Here is a 21,086-nt window from a genome sequence, read left to right as displayed (position 1 = left end):
TTCTTTTTTTAAATAACAACTTTATTGATACAAATTTTACATACCATACAATTCACTCATTTAAGTGTACAATTCAGCAGTATTTAGTATGTTCACAGAGAGAGTCTACAAGCATTACCACAATCTAATTTTAGAATATTTTGTCCTCCCCAGAAGAAATCCCATGCTTATTAGCAGTCACTCCCCATTGCTACCCTCCCTGCAGCCCCTGCCCAACACTGAGTTACTTTATGTCTCTATAGATTTGCCTTTTCTAGACATTTCAATATAAATGGAATCATACAATATGCCACCTTTTGTGTGACTGACCTCTTTCATTTCACATAATGTTTTCACATAATGTCACATATGTCAGTACTTCATTCCTTTTTATTAATAATATGAAAAGAGCCCTTTAATCTAATTCAGCTGTCATTTATGACTGATGAGTAAATTGAAGTCTAGAGAAATTCATCACTCAGCCCTAGATCACTCAGAGAGTTAACAGCAGAACCAGGACTAGAACTCAGATCTATGGAGTCAGTTTTAAAGAATCTGCCTCAGTTGGAAGGACATGGTACCTGTAGATTCTGCCATTAGCAGTATAACTTTTAAGAAAGCTTTTTAATTTCTCTGGCCCTCACATTCTTGTATTTCAGAGATTAAATTAAAATTAAATTTTATATGCTGTTACACTACTTTGACCAATTAAAACACATTTCTTTGACTTTGGCTGCAATTATAACAATATTCAGGGACATAGCATTGGTTACCTCATGTTACTGAAAGGTTCTCCATGGAAGCTATATATAAAAATGTGAAAGTGAGTTATAGAGAAATCATATTAAGAGTATAATATGCTATTTTGCATATGAGAAAACTTCAGCCCAGAAAAGTAAGGATGTTGTTTGAAGTCCTCTTGCCACTAAGGCACAGAGCAAGTATTCAAAATGTGTTTTTTAGGACTTCAAAACCACATGAAGCTTTCTTTTTGAGAGAAACAAAGCAGGACCAGGTGGCAAGTAAAGAGACTCAAAGAAATCACAGTGACAATCACAATGATTCAAAAATAAAAAACTCAGGGTCATCCAATGCTACTTAGAGTGGGGTCAAGCCGAATAGCCGTTGAGAATATCTCTGTATCATAACAGGGCAAGATGATCGTTTTTCAAAATGATGGCCTTGAATCATCAGTGAAGAGTAAATTCTGGTCTACACGTTCTATTTAAGAGAGATCATAAAATTCAAAATCAAATGTGTTAGATATAAGCTTATTAGGAAAGCACAATTATTTAGGATGATTCATTTCGGAAGGTTCCAGGTGGCAGAATACTACTACTGGAAGTTATTTCCATAAAAATATCTTTGCTGTTATTTTAGAGAGGAATATTGTGGACTGTATTTTTTTTTTTCAGGTAACAAGGTTAAATTTGAGGTTTAATCAATGGTCCAGTCATCCAAAATGCTACATCTTTGCTTTTTCCTGCTGTACCTATTCACAGAGTTTATGAGCTGTGTTAGACCTTTAGAGTGGGTGGCTCAGTTGAGCGATTTGTCAGAGAGAAGTGGGAGTTGTGTTGTTTTTTCTTTAAGGTTAGTGGAATAATGTTCATTATTTAAACTTAAGGATCAAGTTCCACCCAAATTGCCTAAATAATTTTTATTTTGTCATCCCCCCACGCAAAGAATTTATTAGTGCATCTAAATGGGTTTGCTGTATATTTTCATTAGTATACTAAAAGAAAATGTGAAAATATCTTTCTACAGTGCTGATAAATTAGATCCCTGAAGTTAGTTCTCATACGACTCCGGCTAAAATAATAGAAGGTAAATTACAGTGCTCCTAGAATTTCATCCTAGTTGAAAATAGCAGTCTGTTTTGCCTCACGTCTATAAACCTAGTGGTATAATTTCAAATATTTCCAGCCAATTAGGCAATCTTTATGTTTAAATCCTTCATACCTCTTTCATTACATTTGATAGTTTTTGAGAAAACAGCTGGAAATTTCTATCAATGAAAACAGATTTTGTTTTATTATTATTAAGTTTTTTTAAATCTCTGCATGTCAGTAGGATGTGCTGCAAATCATTTTAAAGACCTATTCAAGCTGGACATAGTGACATTAAAATAAAAGCAGAACATTTTGTTTGCAGATATTAAAGTATTAAAGTTGATTTACTAACAAGTTTAGCATAAAAGACAGCTAAAATAAGTTATGAGAGTGAAAGGAAATTGGATTATATTGTTTGTGGTTTGAGCTGACTGGGGTTGAACTAATTTTACTTCATAACAATAAGACAAAAATGAACATTGACCTTAATTATCCCAAATCGTCAATGAAGCAATGATGTGACGTCTTATGAAAATTAGTGCAAATAAAAGTTACAGCATCTCTATGGGTCTGCCCTTTATGTAGAATCAGTCAAAATACTAACCTTCATCTGGGACAAAGACATTTATCTGTGCCATGTGGTTTTGGTAGTCAGTCATTTGATCAATTCCAGAGATAAACTGGTCCTTAGACAAAGTTTGAACTGCTGTAGAAATTCCCTGCTAGGTCGTTAAACAGGGAGGAAGCAGCAGATTGGAGATTCAGAGTGAACCAAAGAAAGGGAAGAGGAAGAATAAGAATCAAGCACCTAATATATACCAGGCACATTTCAAGATGCTTAATACGTGTTATCATGGAGTTCTCTCAATCACCTTGACATACCTTGATGACTGTTATCATACCTATTCAAAACACCATTGTGGTCAGCTTTGCTTTCATCCATCTCACTCAATATCATTCCACCCTTCGTTCATCTGTTATACTCCAGGCATGTCATCCTCCTCTCTTCTCTGGAACACTAGAAAACTCTTCCCTTCCTTGGGGGTTTTGTATACACTGTTCCCTCTGCCTTGCACACCCTTGCCCCCTCAACCACTACCTATAAACCCCATTCTTCAAATGGCTAGTTCCTGTCATCTTTAAGTCCTTGCACTATTTTATTTTGGGGACAGAACAAAGCGGGTCTGTAATACTGTGGCTTAATAATATGGAAGTATATTTATTTTTCATGTGGGAGCCCAAAGATTGGTGATCCAGGTTTGATAGGCAACTCAGCAATTTTCACACATGACTTACATTTCTGAGTCTAAGTCCCAGAGTGTGCCATCTTCCAGCTAGTTGGAAGGGGAAAAAGATGAAGTGCATGTTCAGTTGCACTGTATTGTGCACTTAAAATTTTGTTAAGAAGGTAGATCTCGTGTTGAGTTCTTACAGTAACAGTAATAATAACAACAATAATAATAATAGAACACCACCCAGAAATGGCACAAATTGCTTCTGCTCACATCCCAGTGACTAGAATTTAGTCACTTGGTTATACTTAGCTGCCAAGGAAGCTGAGAAATAGAATATTTAGCTGGGGAACCATCATCCTAATTAAGACCACATTAAAATGGAAAAGAAGGAGGCCAATTATTGAGGAGCACCTAATAGTCTAGATAGGATCTGGGAGAGATACCATCTTTACAGAAAAATCCTTTGATCACTCTATCTAAGTAATTAAGTCTCTTATGTTATTTTGTTTTCTTTATCACTGAATCTTGTAGGCTTTCTTTATAGCAATTATATTTTTTTGATTTTATATTCATGACGCTATTTTTTAAATACCTATTTTTTTAACCTTAAACTCCTTGAAAGTAGCACTGTGTTTATTTTCCATTATATCCTTCATTCCTATATGCCTGGAATATGTCATATATGAAAGTCATATTTGACACAGTAAAGATTGTTTGAATAGAAATCCAAATAAATCTCCAGACAGATAACACCTCCAATCAGATGGATTTATTGACTGAAAATTTGAGCAATTCATAGGGGAATCAACAAATTTAACTTCCAAAGGACTAGGCAATATCCTAGCACAGTGGTATCTAAAGTGTTGGTCAGCTATCCACTAGTAGGTTACACAATCCATTTACTGAGTCATAGCTAGCATAAAACTTTAGTTTCAGTTATATGTACATGTGAATGTTTGTACATTCTGAGTCCCAAGGTAGAATGTAATTATTACTATGAATGATGCAAATAAAAATGAAATGCACTACCTAGCGCACTTAGAAGATTAGGCTCAAAGGCAAGGCAGATACGGGAGAAAAAAAGTTGACCCTTATAGAGCTTAACGTGACCTGCCTCACAGGCTAACAAAATGACATCAAATGGTGAGTCATCTTTTCACCATTTCCATGATTTTCAATTGCATCTTTTCCAGCAATGTGCTATCAAAGTATGTTTCAAAGAAGAGAAGAATGTGTGTTTCAAAGCATTGTTTCATCTTATCAATCATAGTGGGCTATTATCTAAAGTATGAAAACTGCAAAAATAACTTTGAATTAAGTTCAACTTGAGAACATCTTTTTATTTTTGAAATTCAGATATACCCAGGGAACTCACGTACTTGCTCTGGTGTTTGGTCCTAGTTAATTGATCAGTGGTCTTTTCTAATGTGCCTGCCTCTGAGGACCCCATGTTTTATTTAGAACAAAGTTTAGTTGTCTCCTTTGAGCTTTTTGTGTGAATGCGATTTTGCTCTATTTTGACTTCCTATATTGGTAATAGATTTTTTCCCCTTTCTCACTTTCTTTCTAACTAGATGAATCTGAAATGAAAATAGTATTCATCTATTGACTTTATTAAGATTTGAGTCTTTTATTTTACTCTCTTTTTAAAATCAATACAGTGTTTTTCTTCTGACTCCATCAGTTTTCATGAGACTTATCAGCTCCCCAGTACTTTATAAAATGTGTTCAATGGACAATATCAGAGCCAGAAGTAAGAGGGATACTTCCCTAAGCACGTGGCTTATTCAGAACCTAACCTGCTGCTCCACACACACCTACATCTTTTGAATCAGCTATGAATCATGTCTACCACTGGGAGGAAGTGCAAAAAAAGTGAAAATGACAAGAATTTTCTTCCTTCAAAATCAGTTTCATTTGCTATTCTCTGAACTGATTCAGGACTGATTCTCTGAAATAACTGACCTAGGGGAATCCTAAAATATCTATTGGAGCTCCTTTAAATGAACCTGACTCTCCCACTCACTCACCTGCACTACACCACAACTAGTGACAGGACATTATTGGAATTCAGCCATACCTCTACCAATTTATATACTCTTTCTTGCTTTCAGATTTACTGGATCCTCAGCTCTCTTTCCTTCTTACTTTTGCTTAGAACCTCATCCAGTATTAGCACCTGGTTTTATTTAGTATTTATTTAGTGCTTACTATGGTTCAGGCATTATACTAAGCCCTTTACTTGCATAATCTAATTTAATCCTCACAACAACCCAGCGAGCTAATTTTGAATTAATTATCTATTGCTGCATGACAAATACGTGTAAGACTTAATGGCTTGAAACGACAAAAATCATTTATTCTCTCTCATGGTTTCTGTGGTTCAGGAATTTAAAAGTTTCTTAGCTAAGAATTCTGGTTTAGGTTCTCATATGAAGTTGAGGTCAGTCCGTGCCTGAGGCTGGGGTCATCGTGAAAACTTCTTCACATTCACATGTCTGGTGCCTGGACTGATCAGCTGAGGCTTCTCAGGCATATCTCTCTATCTTTACATGATCTCGTCACAAGGTCTCTCCAACCTGGTAGCTTTAGGATGGCTAAACTTCAAGGTGCATGTCTCGAGAGAGAGACAGCAAGCCAGATGAAAGCTATTTTAACTCTTCTAACTTAGTCTTGGAAGTCACGAAATGTCACTTTAGCTTCATTCAATATTTTTCTGAAGCAAGTCACTAAGACCAGTTATATTCAAAAGAAAGGAGATTAGATTCCACCATTTTGTAAAAGGAATGTCAAAGAATTTACAGATAGCTCTTAAAACCACCACAGTCTTGCCCTTTGTCCTCAAATTATTTGTATTTGTCCCACATCAAAATATACTCACCCCCACTCAAGACCCCCCAGAAGTCTCATCTATTGTGGCTTCAGGCTTAACACTGAGGTCATCAAAATCAGATCCAGGTACAGATGAGACTTATAGTCTGTACATCCTCGAATACAGTTCTCTGGGTAGAGTTCCTCTCCATGTGAAACCCTGAGACCTCAGGAGATAAGCTGTCTTTCGTCCACACCCTCAACGTATATTGGTGGAGCAGGCACAGTTGAACTGCTATAGACCCTCCTTTTCAAAAAGAGGAGAATGGGAAGCACACAGGAATTCCTGGTCTAAAATCCTGTCATCTCATGTTGTCATTTCCTTGATCAGAACTCAGTCCTAGTACCTGGGAATGATTCTCCACAACTTTTGGTTCTGCACGCTGGGACACATTTTTCCTTCTCCATAGGAAATGGCTGGTGTTTGCAGCTGAATTGTTTACTCAGCCTGTTCATGCCATTCTTTTAAGAACTTTATGGGCCTGCTATGAATCTTGTTGGGGTCACTCCATTGGACAAAGGTCACACCCACAAATCTCACTGGCATCAGCCTTATCCACCTTGGCCTTCCTGTAAGGCAACTATTGGAAAATATGCCTAAGATTATTAGAAACCCTATTAGTTTATGAAGAGGATCTACAAAGCATGTTCTTAAGATAATTGGAGGGGCTTTATATTTCTCTATATTTTTCTTAAATTTCCTGAGGTTCTAAAGTCACATTTGGCTGCATCTTTTGATCACTTTTCCTATGACATCTAGAATTGATCATTTCTAGAAATCCATTTCTTATTTTTATAAATTTATTTATTTATTTTTGGCTGTGTTGCATCTTCTGTGCTGTGCACAGGCTTTCTCTAGTTGTGGTGAGTGGGGACTAGTCTTCGTTGCGGTGTGCAGGCTTCTCATGGCAGTGGCTTGTCTTTGTTGCGGAGCATGGGGTCTAGGCGTGTGGGCTTCAGTAGTTGCAGCACTAGGGCTCAGCAGTTGTGGCCCGTGGGCTCCAGAGCGCAGGACCAGCAGTTGTGGCGCAGGGCCCAGTTGCTCTGTGGCATGTGTGATCCTCAAACCTGTGTCCCCTGCATTAGCAGGCGGATTCTTAACCACTGTACCATGACAGAAGTCCCTAGAAAGCCATTTCTTAATTTTAGCATCGTTTGCCATATGAGAGATGGAAACTAAGAACCAACTTTATTTTCAAATTCAGAAAGTCCTAGCTCCCTTATACACACACACACACACACACACACACACACACACACACACATATTATATAAAGTAGTTATTTTTCATTACTTTACCTCTATCCTCTCACATTTTACTATAGGCTACACACACACACACACACACACATATGCACACAAAGGAAGTCAGGTAGCACCTTCAAATACTTTGCCTGGGAATCCCCTTACCTGATCATCCACCTCATTAGGTACATTTTCTATTTTCCAACTTACTATAGGCAACAATGCTGCTAAATTTCCTGTCACTATAAAACAACTGCACATTTTCCTCCAACTTTCAATAACATTTTTTAAAACGTTTTTTAAACCCTCATAAACAGCCTCTTGGTTCACCAAGCTTTGGCTAACAGTCTAAGTTATTCCAGCTTCTTCCTCTATCTAGTTCCAAAGCCATTTATTTTAGATTTTATTATAGAAGGACTCCATCTTTGAAACCAAAACACAGTGGCTTAAGATAAAAATTTAAAAAATATGTTTGCCCACAAATTTGCAATTTGGGCAAAACTTAGTGGAGTACCACACTTTTCCTATACTCAGTGTCAGACTGGGTAGCTCAAAAGCTGGGGTTGGAGTCAGCTGAAAGCTCACTCACATGTACGCACCTGGGTCGGGAGGACTCAAATATCTAGGACCAGACAGTCTTCAGATATCTCTCTATCCTCATGTGGTCTCTTTATCTGGTTTCTTCAGTATGGCAGATTCAGTGTTCATATACTTTTTACATGGCAGCTCAGGACTTCACAGGCACAAACCTCAAGAGGGAGAGAGCCAAGGAGAAGTTGTATCACTGCATCATCGTTTATAACCTAGCCTTGACAATCATTCAAGATCATTTCTGCCACATTCTGCTCAATAGAAGCAAGGTGAGAGGGATTAGATTTAACTTGTCATGGGAGGAATGTCAAATAATGTGCAGATATTATTTAAAACTACCATAGTACTATTTATTACTATGCCCACTTTTATAGATGAGGAAACTGAATAGAGAGATTAAGAAACTTGCCCAATCTTACACAGCCTGCAAGGGTTAGAGGCAGGTTTAACCCAGTGCCTCAGCCAGAGTTAATTCTCCAGAATTATACTCTTTATTGCTCTGTCATGTTCCCTCAATTCTCAGGGCCAATTTGACTGTGGACCTTAATGGGGATCCTATTCCTGACTTTGGTCATAACATTGCCTCCAATATGAATCTTCATGTGCTTTCCTTGGTCTGTAACTGCAGTAATGAGTAACCCACAACTTGCAACCTTTCCATGTTCCTGTGTGACCATCATCATTTATTACACTTGGCCCTGCCCATCAAGGAAGGGTGGGTTAGAAATCAGATAGATCCTTTCACCTAATACATTTGTTAGGCATCAATTCTGTGCTAAGGGTTTTGCAATCACGAGGCACTTGATCATGTACAAAACACAGTATCTGACTTCAAGGAACTCACAGTCCAAGAAGGAGGCAACTTATAATAAGTAAATGACTGAAATAGAGTGGTTAAATATAATAGTAGACATATGCACAAGGTACAAAGGAAACTTGAGCAAATTAATTCTACACTGAATCTATAGAAGGCTTACCAGAAAAGGGACTATTTAAACTGGAACTTAATATATGAATAGGTATTCACCAGGTAGTCCAGAGGGTGAAAGGGCATTTCAGGCAGAAAAAACAATATGTGCAAAAGGATAGAGATGTAGTAACGGCATGGTATGTTTGTTATAATGTTCTCTCACTCAGAACTTAGGGCCTTAAAAACATGCCAAATATGTTGTTAGTGAAATACTTGTTAATTGAGTGAATGCTAAGTGTGGAGGTGTCTGGTTATAAGGCTGGAAATATAGACAAAGTCTGGATTAACTGTGTGACCCCTAAAATTCAGTTATTCCTTCTGTCTTGCTTATCTCTAGGGCTTAATTTCTGTTAATGCAGAGCCTTTTAGTTTGATGTAGTCCCACTTGATTTTTGCTTTTGTTTCTGGTGCTTTAGGGGTCAGATCCAAAAAATCATTGCTAAGACCAATGCCAAGGAAGTTTTCCCTATGTTTTCTTCTAAGAGTTTTATGGTTTTGGGTCTTACATTTAAGCTTTTAATTTATTTTGGATTAATTTTTGTGAGCGTTGTAAATAGGGGTCCAACGTCATTCTTTTGCCTGTTAATATCCAGTTTTCCCAGAAGCATTTATTAAAGAAACTATACTTTCCCAATTGAATATTCTTGGCTCCCCTGTCAAATATTTATTGACCATATGTGTTTGGGTTTATTTGTGGGCTCTCTATTCTGTTCCATTGATCTATGTTTCTGTTTTTGTGCCATAATATTTTGATTATTATAGCTTTGTAATATAGTCAGGAAGTGTGTGTTGCCCTTGCTCTTTATCACATTGCTTTGGCTATTTGGGCTCTTTTGTGGTTCCATACACATTTTAGGATTATTTTTTCTGTTTCTGTGAAAAATGTAATTGGAATTTTGATAGGGATTGCATTGAAGTTGTAGATCACTTCGGATAGTATGAACATTTAAACAATATTAAGTCTTCCAACTCATGAACATGAGATATCATTTTTATGTGTGTGTGTCTTCCTCAATTTTTTTCTTCAGTGTCTTGTAGTTTTCAGTGTATAGATAGATATTTTACCTCCTTGGTTAAATTTATTTATAAGTATTTTATTTTATTTTTTATTTTTTTTTGGCGGTACGCAGGCCTCTCACTGTTGTGGCCTCTCCCATTGCGGAGCACAGGCTCCAGACGCACAGGCTCAGCGGCCATGGCCCACGTGCCCAGCCGCTCCACGGCATGTGGGATCTTCCCGGACCGGGGCACAAACCCGTGTCCCCTGCATCAACAGGCGGACTCTCAACCACTGCGCCACCAGGGAAGCCCTATTTATAAGTATTTTAATTTTTATGCCAGTGTAAATGAGATTGTTTTCTTCATTTTTTAGATAGTTCATTGTTAATGTATATACAATGACATTAAGTAGATATCACCAAAGAGGACTTCTTAATAGAATCAGGCAGGAGAATGGGTCAGAAACAAGTATAAGAGGCCTAAAAAAAGATCTGACGATAGAAGGGAAAGGGATTAAATTAATTTTATTGTTCTCACTTTCTGATCTAGTTAAATTAATAACTTCATTTCAGTGAACACATGGCCTCTGACTTTGACACCTATTATGAGAACTTAAAAAATTATTCATCATTTTTCCCCAGGAAAATCAGTCCAAATCATTAAAGTAGAGTTCATAAAATAGACATTGCAATGATGAGGAAAAAGGGACAGGACTAACAAGCAGAGAAAAAGTCTACTAGGGAATAAGAGAATGAATACTTTGCTTTTCAAAATTTATCTCTTAATATTGAAAATGCCTTATATTACACATATGAGAATAATTAACTCTTTAAAAATTCAAATTATACAGACCCATACAGAATAGATTGCAAAGGTTTTTTTACACTTCTAGGCCACTTTTCTTTTTGCTGGGGGCTGAACATGATGCTGAAGAGGGTCTGTTTTCAGTGTATGTTCTGAGCCACAGCAAGAACTGGGAGACTTTTTGCTTCCGTTTCTTATCTTCCAGAGCACAATTACCAGCTCAAGCCAACCAGTGTTAGTTGATCTTACATGAAACATGCCAGGATATGACCTCAGTTCACCAGTGAAGGAAAAAACACAAAAGATGAGCTGTAAGGAAGGGGTTTGATCAAGATAAGGCTATGACACCATTTTAGAACCAATGCTATCATCACACTGTTTTTTCTTTTTAGATTTATTTATTTATTGATTTGATTTATTTTTGGCTGTGTCAGGTCTTAGTTGCAGCACACAGGATCTTCCTTGAGGCATGCAGGATCTTTCGTTGTGGTGTGTGGGCTTCTCTCTAGTTCTGGCACACGGGTTTTCTCTCTCTAGTTGTGGTGCGTGGGTTCCAGAACACGTGGGCTCTGTAGTTTGTGGCACGCGGGCTCTCTAGTTGAGGCACGGGAGCTCAGTAGTTGTGGCACGCAGACTTAGTTGCCCCCTAGCATGTGGATCTTGGTTCCCCAACCAGGGATTGAACCTGCATTGTAAGGCAGATTCTCTACCGCTGGACCACCAGGGAAGTCCCTAGTGTCACACTTTAAATAAACTTTCCTCTTAAGTCCATGGAAGAACATATTATCCAGTGCCTAGCTGTGGGTTTTAACCAATTATACTCGCCAGGCTCAGCTGCTTTTATTGCACTACTGTGATGTAAATGCAGCAGGTTTTAAAACTGTTTACTCTTTAAACAGATATTCTATATTTTGGTACATGGAGCAAAGTCCAGTTGTCCAGCCCTGGTAACAGCTCAGCCTCTGACTTTATCACAGAAACATGGTGCATTAAAATAGGGTAGTTTCCCCAGAGTTAAAAAGGCTCATATTTTCAGCCAAATCTAAAATTCTTTGCTTGATTTTCAATACCCTTTACAATCTTTTCTTTTTTAGTTTTTCTTTTGGCTGCATTGGGTCTTCGTTCCTGTGCGTGGGCTTTTCTCTAGTTGTGGTGAGCAGGGGCTACTCTTCATTGCGGTGCACGGGCTTCTTATTGCGGTGGCTTTTCTTGTTGCAGAGCACGGGCTCTAGGCACGCAGGCTTCAGTAGTTGCAGCATGGGGGCTCAGTAGTTGTGGCACACGGGCTTAGTTGCTCTGCGGCATGTGGGATCTTCCTGTACCAGGGCTTGAAACCATGTCCCCTGTATTGGCAGGAGGATTGTTAACCACTGCCCCACCAGGGAAGTCCCCAATACCCTTTACAAGCTGACACCTTCATCTTCACATCTACTATTCCTCTAGTCTGAAGACCGTTTTCTGGCTGTCCCAGGAATATGCTATGCTCAGTCCTGTTCTTTCTGTCTCTTCCACTTGAAATATCATGTCTTTTCCCCATCTATTTCAACCGAACGTTTTTCCTCCTATATGTATACTATGACATATCATGTTCAAAAATGTAAAAATGAGGTACAGCTGTGTGTCCTGGTGAGGGAACATGATCAAGGTATACCATGAAAAAAAAGAATTATAGTAAAAGTAAATTCTGATATGTGTACATATGTATAATAATAAGAGGAAAAGATAAGAGTATAAACCATATCACTAACAGTAATTATCTCTTGAGGAGTGTGATCTTGGGGAGGAAATTTATCTTTTCTTATATTTATACATTGTTTGAATTCTTTAAAGTGTGTGTATTAATAATAATGCTTGTGATCTGTGATAATAATGCTTGTTCAAAAAAGAATTGAAAAACTGTAACTACCTCCTCCACAAATCCTTCCTTGAGAACTGCAATCCTCACTAACATGTTTCTCCTAAACTAACTAACTTATACTAATATTTACCTCTAAGAGTTTGTATAAAGTCTTCTATTCATTCTTATATGTGTGTAGGTCTTTCTCCTTTCTTCAAGTTGCTCAGAGTCTTGCTTGGGACAGAGGCATAATACTAATCTTGAATCTTTTCAGATTCCTAGAAATGGGCTAAACAGCTTGCAGGTTCTCAGAAAACACAGAACGGTTGAGTTAGATGCAGAGAGAACAGCACTGGGCTTGTAAAAATCAACGTCTATTTATTCTGACTTCTTAGCTGGCACTGGCAGGGTGCTCCCTAAGTGTAAGGACAATGAGACATCACAGACCATCAGAGGGTTGGGGAGAGGTTGGAAGAAATGACAAAGATGAATAATCTCTGAGCTCTTGCTTGGCAGGAATGGGTTTTCTAGTGGGGGGAGAGGGTCACTGACACATGGCATGTTTTTTATGACCCTAACACCAACTAGGTGAATGCAGCAGAGAAAATGTTTTGGGTTAGTAGGTATCTTTCTACCCTCCACTGGTTCCAGGGAGGAAAGAGAAAGGGACTCACTCTTGAAGAAAGTCCTTTCCTTCCCCCAAATCCTGAGGCATTGCCCACCCATAGGCTCTCTGTCCTTTTAAATATATAGACCTTCTTGCTTCACATGGAATATATATGCCTATAACAAACGCCTATCCCTTTTTCCTGAGCCTGCCATCCTACATGGCTCTTGTTGGATCTAGTCTAGATAGGGTTTCTAACTTCTGAGTTTAAATTCTGTGATCTATTTCCATCCCAAATTTACTCATAGTAATTCTCTCTTTGGAAGCCAGTAACCTCAGAACCTGAGTGAAAATTAATATCACCATATAGCAGACACAAGCAAATGGTCTGTTTAGACAGGTAATTTTGCACATTGACTTATAGGAGAATTGATACTCAGTAAGGATATGAGGGAATGTGATGTCAGGGTTGAAAAGTCCATTTGAGGATAGACCAGGTTAAAAGCTTTGATCTCCCTCTAAAGGTTTTATGCATGTAAAGAGAGGATGTGGCTATTTTAATATCCAGATCAGATAAACTTCCTTCTAACATGACTGCTGTTGAGCTGTTTGTATCTTGGAATTAGGAACAATCTTTATCTTGTCCTGTGCTCTCAGAAGTCTTATTCCCCCAGGAACTTGGACAGTATATATTTTCCCAGAGACTGAGTAGAGAGAACTCCCCTTTCATGGCATCACAGACATATGTGGTCCTGCCTCAAAAATTTAAGATGTTTCTCTCTCTCTCCTCTCCTCTCCTCTTCTCTCTCTCTCTCTCTCTCTCTCTCTCTCTCTCTCTCCCCCTCCCTCCCTCCCTCCCTCCCTCCCTCCCTCTCTCCCTCTCTCCCTCTCCCTCTCCCTCTCTCCCTCTCCCTGTCTCTCCCTCTCCTTCTACCCTGCCTTTGGGGTGGTGAAATATGGTCTTTCTAACTCCTCCAAGTTTTTAGTCCTCCCACTTGGACCTCCCCCATTTGGACCTATTCAACCATCATTGAGTTGGGTGAGGATAATCTGCTCAGCAAAATTTGTTGGGCAAGAATCTGAGTGATCCAAGTATAAGACATACTTTTTTTTTTTTTTTCATGATCTTTGAGAGAATATCAGACTGCCTCCTTCCCAAAATAATGATTTTATTTGTATAGAGACCTTTAGATACACCTAATGTTATAGGTTGACATGGGAGGGAAGTATGGGGTGATAACTTGAGTATAGTCCTGTGTAGATAAGGAGGAAAGAAACAAGTAGTTGAGGCTGAGTGGGAATTTGTGAGTTTCTTGATCATGCTCATGCTTTGAAAGGCTGAACTATCATTATGGTGGGGCAGGCTAGAGGATTTCAACAGGTAAGAATAAACAAGTGACAGACTACCCAAGAAAGCTTCAGAGTTCTCTTTGCATCTTCCCTGAGGTGTTTTTATGTTTCAAGCTAAGGCTGATCAACCTTTTATGTGGAGTTGACCAATATATTGGGTGAATTAGCATTGGTCTCCTATCAGTTGCAGAGTCTCTTGTCAAAGGGTTGCAGAGATGAAGACTGGTATTTGATGAATTATTTCAGTCACCTTCAGCTTGCTTTATTGGCTCACGATTTGAGCTAACCCAGCAATTAGTTTAAGAAAAGATGCCTCATTGTTGAGTCATTGCTATGGAGAAAACTAGTTTCAGACTAACAGTACGTTTCTCTTAGAGTTTTGAACCTTAGTGGCCTTCAAAGAAGGCCACAAAAGATTTCTTCAGTGTTTGTTGGTCTCTTAGGCTGGTGTCTTGGAATGTTTTGTGTAACTGATCATATTTTTCTTAGCAAAAAAAATAAATTCACCTTTCCCTATTTGAGCTTCTTCTCAAATGAATCACAATCGACAATGTTGTCGGCTTTCCTAATTCCCACTGAGGATTTTATTTTTTCAGACCTTGCCTCTTTTTAAAAAATGTTTGACTTTTTTTTTTGACATAAACTAGTTTTGCTAGCAAATTTTATCTTATTAAAAAAAATACCCATCCCTTCCTCACTCCTTGTTACCTCCTGTGCTTAAAATTGTGTTTCTGCTCTTTCCTTCTGCATCTGGAATACTTGAATTCCATTATCTCCACAATTTGCATTTCCCCTCAGTTTTGAGAAAAATAATGATTTAGGTGAGGTAAGGCCATCATTTTGAATCAAATAAAAAACACTATTTTTGGAAAATATCAGCTAATTTGGAAGACTAAACTTAAAAAATTTTAATTGGATTTTTTGGTTTTAGAGGGGAGGTTATTTTCATTGCTTGTATTTTTGGCAAATCTTAGAGTAGTTAATAATGAAATCATCATCTGTGGAAACCCAAGACTTCTACGGTAGAGTTATCACAAAACCCTGATCTTTTTTTTTAACATCTTTATTGGAGTATAATTGCTTTACAATGGTGTGTTAGTTTCTGCTCTAGAACAAAGTCAGTGAGCTATACATATACATATGTCCCCATATCTCTTCCCTCTTGCGTCTCCCTCCCTCCCACCTTCCCTATCCCACCCCTCTAGGTGGTCACAATGCACTGAGCTGATCTCCCTGTGCTATGCGGCTGCTTCCCACTAGCTATCGGTTTTACATAAACTCTGATATTATTGAATGAAAATCTCAATTAGATCTTTTTGAAGTTCCTTCAAGATTATCATTTCTCAATTCAACTTTATTAGTCCTCTTCTACAGTTGCACTCATACTAAACTTTTGGTAATTGAATGGCAGTAGTATTTCATTGTGGCACACATGGAATGTTCCTTGGTGAGCTGGAGAAGGGGCTGACCAGTGAAGGGATGGGATAGACCTGGCCTTATAATTTATTGGTAGACCACAGAACTCATTAGCATTCTTGGTTGTAAGCAACAGAAACCCACTCTGGCTAATTAATTTAAAAGAATACTGAGTAATCTACAGAATCAAATTAAAAGTTGAACAATTAGGTCATGGGAAATTAGTTTAGATGCTGGAGAGCTTCAGGAATCTGGATAGTAGAAACGAATTGACCATCTTTTTTAGGGTACTGCCAGTGTATTCTCAGACCCAACTACTTTCAATCATATATTACTCAAGTCAAGATTCTGATTCCTAGGACATAGAATATCATTGACTTCACGTGGTATCATACTACCTAACACAGCAAGGGGTGGTGGTGAGATACCCTGTTTTACAGTACCAAAATGACAAAGAGAAAGGGGGTACTGATACTAAAACACAGGGGAAAGATCCCAAGCAGGCCAAAACAATAGATATTCACTTCAGCCATGTAATAGACATGTAAACAGGAACAGATGAACTTCTCTGAGGCCAGATTATTTATTTTTTTCATTTGTCAAATGGAGAAAAAAATTCTGTTCTGCCTTTTTCATGGAGATATTAATGAAATATCTTTAAGTGAGTTATCTCATTAAATGAGATAACTTTAAATGATATCTAAATGTGAAAGCACATTGAAAATTGTACAGAGTTCAGATATAGGAATATTTTAATTTCATGGTATTCTGTGCAGGACATTATAAAATGTTTATTAATGAAATCTAGCATTCTCACCAGTACTTCATTATCTGGCTCAAAATATGACTATACTATGTGTATTCAGATCTCTGCACTTGTAAGTGCCTAACGTATTTTAAAAACATTGTATTTCTAAGTTTAAAAATGTATATATTACATGTACATTCATTTTGTCATCTTTTAGTTTCTGTTAACAGGTAAAGGAAAAGGTAGTAGATATGTAAGATTTCTTGTGTGAAAGTAAATTTTATTTCTTTAAAATATTAATAGAAAGAAGTACATAAATCATAGGTATACACTTCATTGAATTTTCTCAAATGAACATACCCATATTGAAAACTAAAATTTACTAGCACCTAGAAAGTTGCCTCTCTTTACCCTCTTAGTCACTACTTTACCAAAGATAAAAAGTCTTGATTTCTATCACAATAAAATTTGTCTATTCTTTTTATTTATTTGCTTTTTAAATCTTCATTGGAGTATAGTTGATTTCTAATGTTGTGTTAGTTTCTGCTGTACAGCAAAGTGAATCAGTTATAGATATACATATATCTACTCTTTTTTAGATTCTTTTCCCATATAGGCCATTACAGCGTATTGATTAGTGTTGCCTGTGCTATACAGTAGGTCCTTATTAGTTATCTTTCTTATATATAGTAGTGTGTATATGTCAATCCCAGTCTCCCAATTCATCTTCCCCACCTGGTAATCATAAGTGGTTTTCTACAGCTGTGACTCTATTTCTGTTTTGTAAATATGTTCATTTGTACCATTTTTTAAGATTCCACATATAAGTGATATCGTATGATATTTGCCTTTGATGTACTCAGTATGACAATCTCTAGGTCCATCCATGTTGCTGCAGATGGCATTATTTTACTCTTTTTATGGCTGAGTAATTTCCATTGTATATATGTACCACATCTTCTTTATCCATTCATCCGTCAATGGACATTTAGGTTGCTTCCATGTCCTGGCTATTGTAAACAGTGCTACAGTGGACATTAGGGTGTATGTATCTTTTCGAATTATGGTTTTCTCCAGATATATGCCCAGGAGTGGGGTTGGTGGATCATATGGTAGTTTTATTTTTAGTTTTTTAAGGAACCTACATACTGTTCTCCACAGTGGTTGTATCAATTTACATTCAAACCAAAAGTGTATGAGGGTTCCCTTTTCTCCACACCCTCTCCAGCATTTATCGTTTGTAGATTTTTTGACTGGTGTGAGGTGACACCTCATTGTAATGCATTGATTTGCATTCCTCTAATACTTAGTGATGTTGAGTATCCTTTCATGTGTTTGTTGGCAATCTGTATATCTTCTTTGGAGAAATGTCTATTTAGGTCTTCTGCCCACTTTTTGATTGGGTTGTTTTTTGATATTGAGCTGCATGAGCTGTTTGTATATTTTGGAGATTAATAATTTGTTGGTCGCTTCATTTGCAAATGTTTTCTCCCATTCTGAGGGTTGTCTCTTTGTCTTGTTTATGGTTTCCTTTGCTGTGCAAAAGCTTTTAAGTTTCATTAGGTCCCATTTGTTTATTTTTGTTTTTATTTTCATTACTCTAGCAGGTGGGTCAAAAAAGATCTTGCTGCGATTTATGTCAGAGAGTGTTCTGCCTGTGTTTTCCTCTAAGAGCTTTATAGTGTCCGGTCTTACATTTAGGTCTCTAATCCATTTTGAGTTTATTTTTGTGTATGGTGTTAGGGAGTGTTCTAATTTCATTCTTTTACATGTAGCTGTCCAGTTTTCCCAGCACCACTTATTGAAGAGACTGTCTTTTCTCCATTGTATATTCTTCCCTCCCTTTTCATAGATTAGGTGACCAAAATCTGCCTATTCTTGAAGTTTATATAAATGGAAATATATTGTATGTACTTTTTTTGTAACTACCTTCTCTGTCTCAACATTATGTTTGTAAAATTCATCCATAATATTGCATGGATCAAATTCTCATTTCTATATAGTATTACTTTATGAAACCATATTTACTGGTGGGTATTAGAGTCCAATTTCTAGTTTTATGCACCATAAGACTGCAAAGACTCTATTCTGTTTTTCAGCTATTTCTATCTATATTTTTAATTATTGATTGACTTATAGTTGATTTACAATGTAATATTAGTTTCAGGCATACAGTGGAGTAATTAGATATTTTTATAGGTTATACTCCATTTAAAGTTATTATACAGTGTTGGTAATATTCCCTGTGTGGTACATTACATCCTAGTATACCTTATTTATTTTATATCTAGTAGTTTATACTTTTTGATCCCCTTCCCCTATCTTGTCCCTCCCTACCACCCCTCTCTCTCTGTATCTATGAGTCTGTTTCTGTTTTGTTATATTCATTCCTTTGTTTTGTTTTTAGATTCCACATATAAGTTAAAACATACAGTATCTGTCTTTCTCTATCTGACTTACTTCACTTAGTATAATACCCTCCAGGTCCATCTGTGTTGTGGCAAATGGTGAAATTTCATTCTTTTTTGTGGCTGAGTAACATTCCATTGTATAGATACACCATATCTTCTTTATGCAGTCATTTGTCCGTGGCACTTAAATTGTTTACATATCTTGGCTATTGTAGCTAATGCTGTGAATATTGAGGTGCGTTTATGTTTTCAAATTAGCGTTTTTGTTTTACTTGGATATATACCCAGGAGTGGAATTGCTGGATTTATTTTTAAAGGGAGCTCTATACTGTTTTCAATGGTGGCACATCAAATTCCATTCCTACCAACAGTGAACCAGGGTCACGTTTTTTCCACAGCCTCACCAACATTTATTATTTGTTGTCTTTTTGATGATAGCCATTCAGACAGGTGTGAGGTGATATCTCATTGTGGTTTTGATTTTCTAGTTCTTTGTTAAAATTCTCACTGTGTTCCTGTATTCTTTTCCGTAGATCAGTTAGCATTCTTATTACTATTGCTTTGAACTTCCTGTCAGGTAAATTATTTATCTCTGTTTCATTAGGGCTTTTCTCAGGGTTTTTTCCCGTTTTTTTTTGTTTGTTTGTTTGAAACATAGTCCTCTCTCTTATGTTTTTGTTTAACTTCCTATGTCTCAATGAAATTACATGGAATAGTTATTGATCCTGGTCTTGAAAAGGTGTTTTTGTGGGAGTGTCCCTATGCAGTCTGCCAGTGACTTTGGTGGGAGAGCTGATCTGAAGTGAGCATGGGCTGCATCTTCTGGGGTTTGCTGGCAGCCACTGCCTTTGTGGCAGGTAGGGCTGAAGTTGGAGGGACTAGAGCCAGAGCCAGATGTGAGCCAGGGCTGCTCCTATGCTCAGTGACCGCTACTGACCTATCAGGGGTGAGGTTGGGGCCTGAGGGCCTGAAGCCGGAGCCCTGAGGTAGTCGGGTTTCTCCAGAGGGTGATGGCATTCTCCACATTGGTTTGGGATGTGCCTGGGGCCTGAGGACTTTGGGCTGCATTTCTGTGCTGGTTTCACTTTTTCTTCTGGGGAACATACGCCTTGGTCAGAGGGGGGGTTAGGGTTTAAGGGGTGGTGCCACACGATCGGGTTGGCCCCACTCCCTCCCAAGTGCACACAGGGACCCACACTCTGGCTGATAGAAGTCTCCACCGTGTCTAGCTTTGCTCCCTTCTGAGCGTGCCCAGGGACTGGGGGGGTCTCCAACCTGGAGCTCGCCTTGCTCCCTTTCAAGCGTGTGCACCACAGTGTGTGCTGGCAATGGCTGCCTTGGCCCTGGGCAGAGGCAGCGCTGGGGTCCACGCACTCTGTTATTGGCCAGGGCAGGCTCCGTCTTAGTGGGGAGCGCTGCCAAGCAAGAGGCTCTGCAGCAGGAGCCTGGTGAGGGCTGGGGGTTGCGCTAGGAGGGTCCTGGCAAGCCAGCCAGAGCCCCAGGCAGTTTTCAGTCCCCTGCCTCCACGCTGTGCTCTCATCTTGAAGAGCAGAGTCTCAGTTTCTTACAGCCCTCCGGTAAGCTGCACGGGTATTCAAACCAGCTCAGGGGTCTAACCTTCCTGGCGTCACACCCCGGTGCTGTGTGCCTAATGTATGGCTTGAACCCCTCATTCCCCAGGGAGGTTCCCCGAGCCTGTGATAACCCCCCCCCTCTTCTGTATCCCCTGCTAGGGATGTGGGTCTCCACCAGATTGCTTCTCCTCCCCTTTTACCAGACTCTGTGTGGATCTTTTTAGCCTTGGTTGTAGAAAAGCTGTTCTAGTTCCCAGCTGTTTGATTTCAGCAGGAGTTGCTCTATTTGTGGTTGCAGTTTCGGTGTGTTCATGAGGGGAGGTGAGCCCAGTGTTCTCTTTCTCCACCACCTTGAGCTCTCCTTGTTTTTCAGCTACTTCTTATTGGCTTCTTGCCCTGTGGTAGCTTAAGTATTTAGCAAATATAGTGAGGGAAAATACACTGTTTGTTGGTCTTATTTCTTTGCATCTTCCTTCTTTAGGAAAACTTGGTCCCTCCAGTCCTGCCTCGATCAGCAGCCCAATCTGTAATTTTTACCTCCTCAGCTCTGAAAGCTTCTGAATTCTCTGATGATTTCATAGCAGCCACCGTCTTCTTGGTTTCTCAACCTCTCCCCA

General features: G+C 38.5%; 1 long non-coding RNA gene across 2 annotated transcripts in view; it reads right to left on the bottom strand.

Moving 5' to 3' along the window:
* The window catches only part of LOC307174849, a 77,036-nt gene that overhangs the window by 11,852 nt on the left and 44,098 nt on the right, over window positions 1-21,086 (bottom strand). Inside the window, exons 2-3 of one of the 2 annotated variants that reach the window (XR_013824184.1) lie at window positions 7,762-7,911; window positions 6,815-7,041 (exon numbers count right to left, since the gene is read on the bottom strand). This is a non-coding gene — a long non-coding RNA (uncharacterized lncRNA). Of the gene's footprint in view, window positions 1-6,814; window positions 7,042-7,761; window positions 7,912-21,086 lie in introns of those variants that run through there. The other variant, XR_013824183.1, reaches the window with a different exon arrangement.

Source organism: Stenella coeruleoalba, assembly GCF_951394435.1.
Source record: "Stenella coeruleoalba genome assembly, chromosome: 16".
Taxonomy (NCBI): domain Eukaryota; kingdom Metazoa; phylum Chordata; class Mammalia; order Artiodactyla; family Delphinidae; genus Stenella; species Stenella coeruleoalba.
Note: the sequence above shows the minus strand (reverse complement) of the source record. Positions and strands in the feature narration are given on the sequence as shown.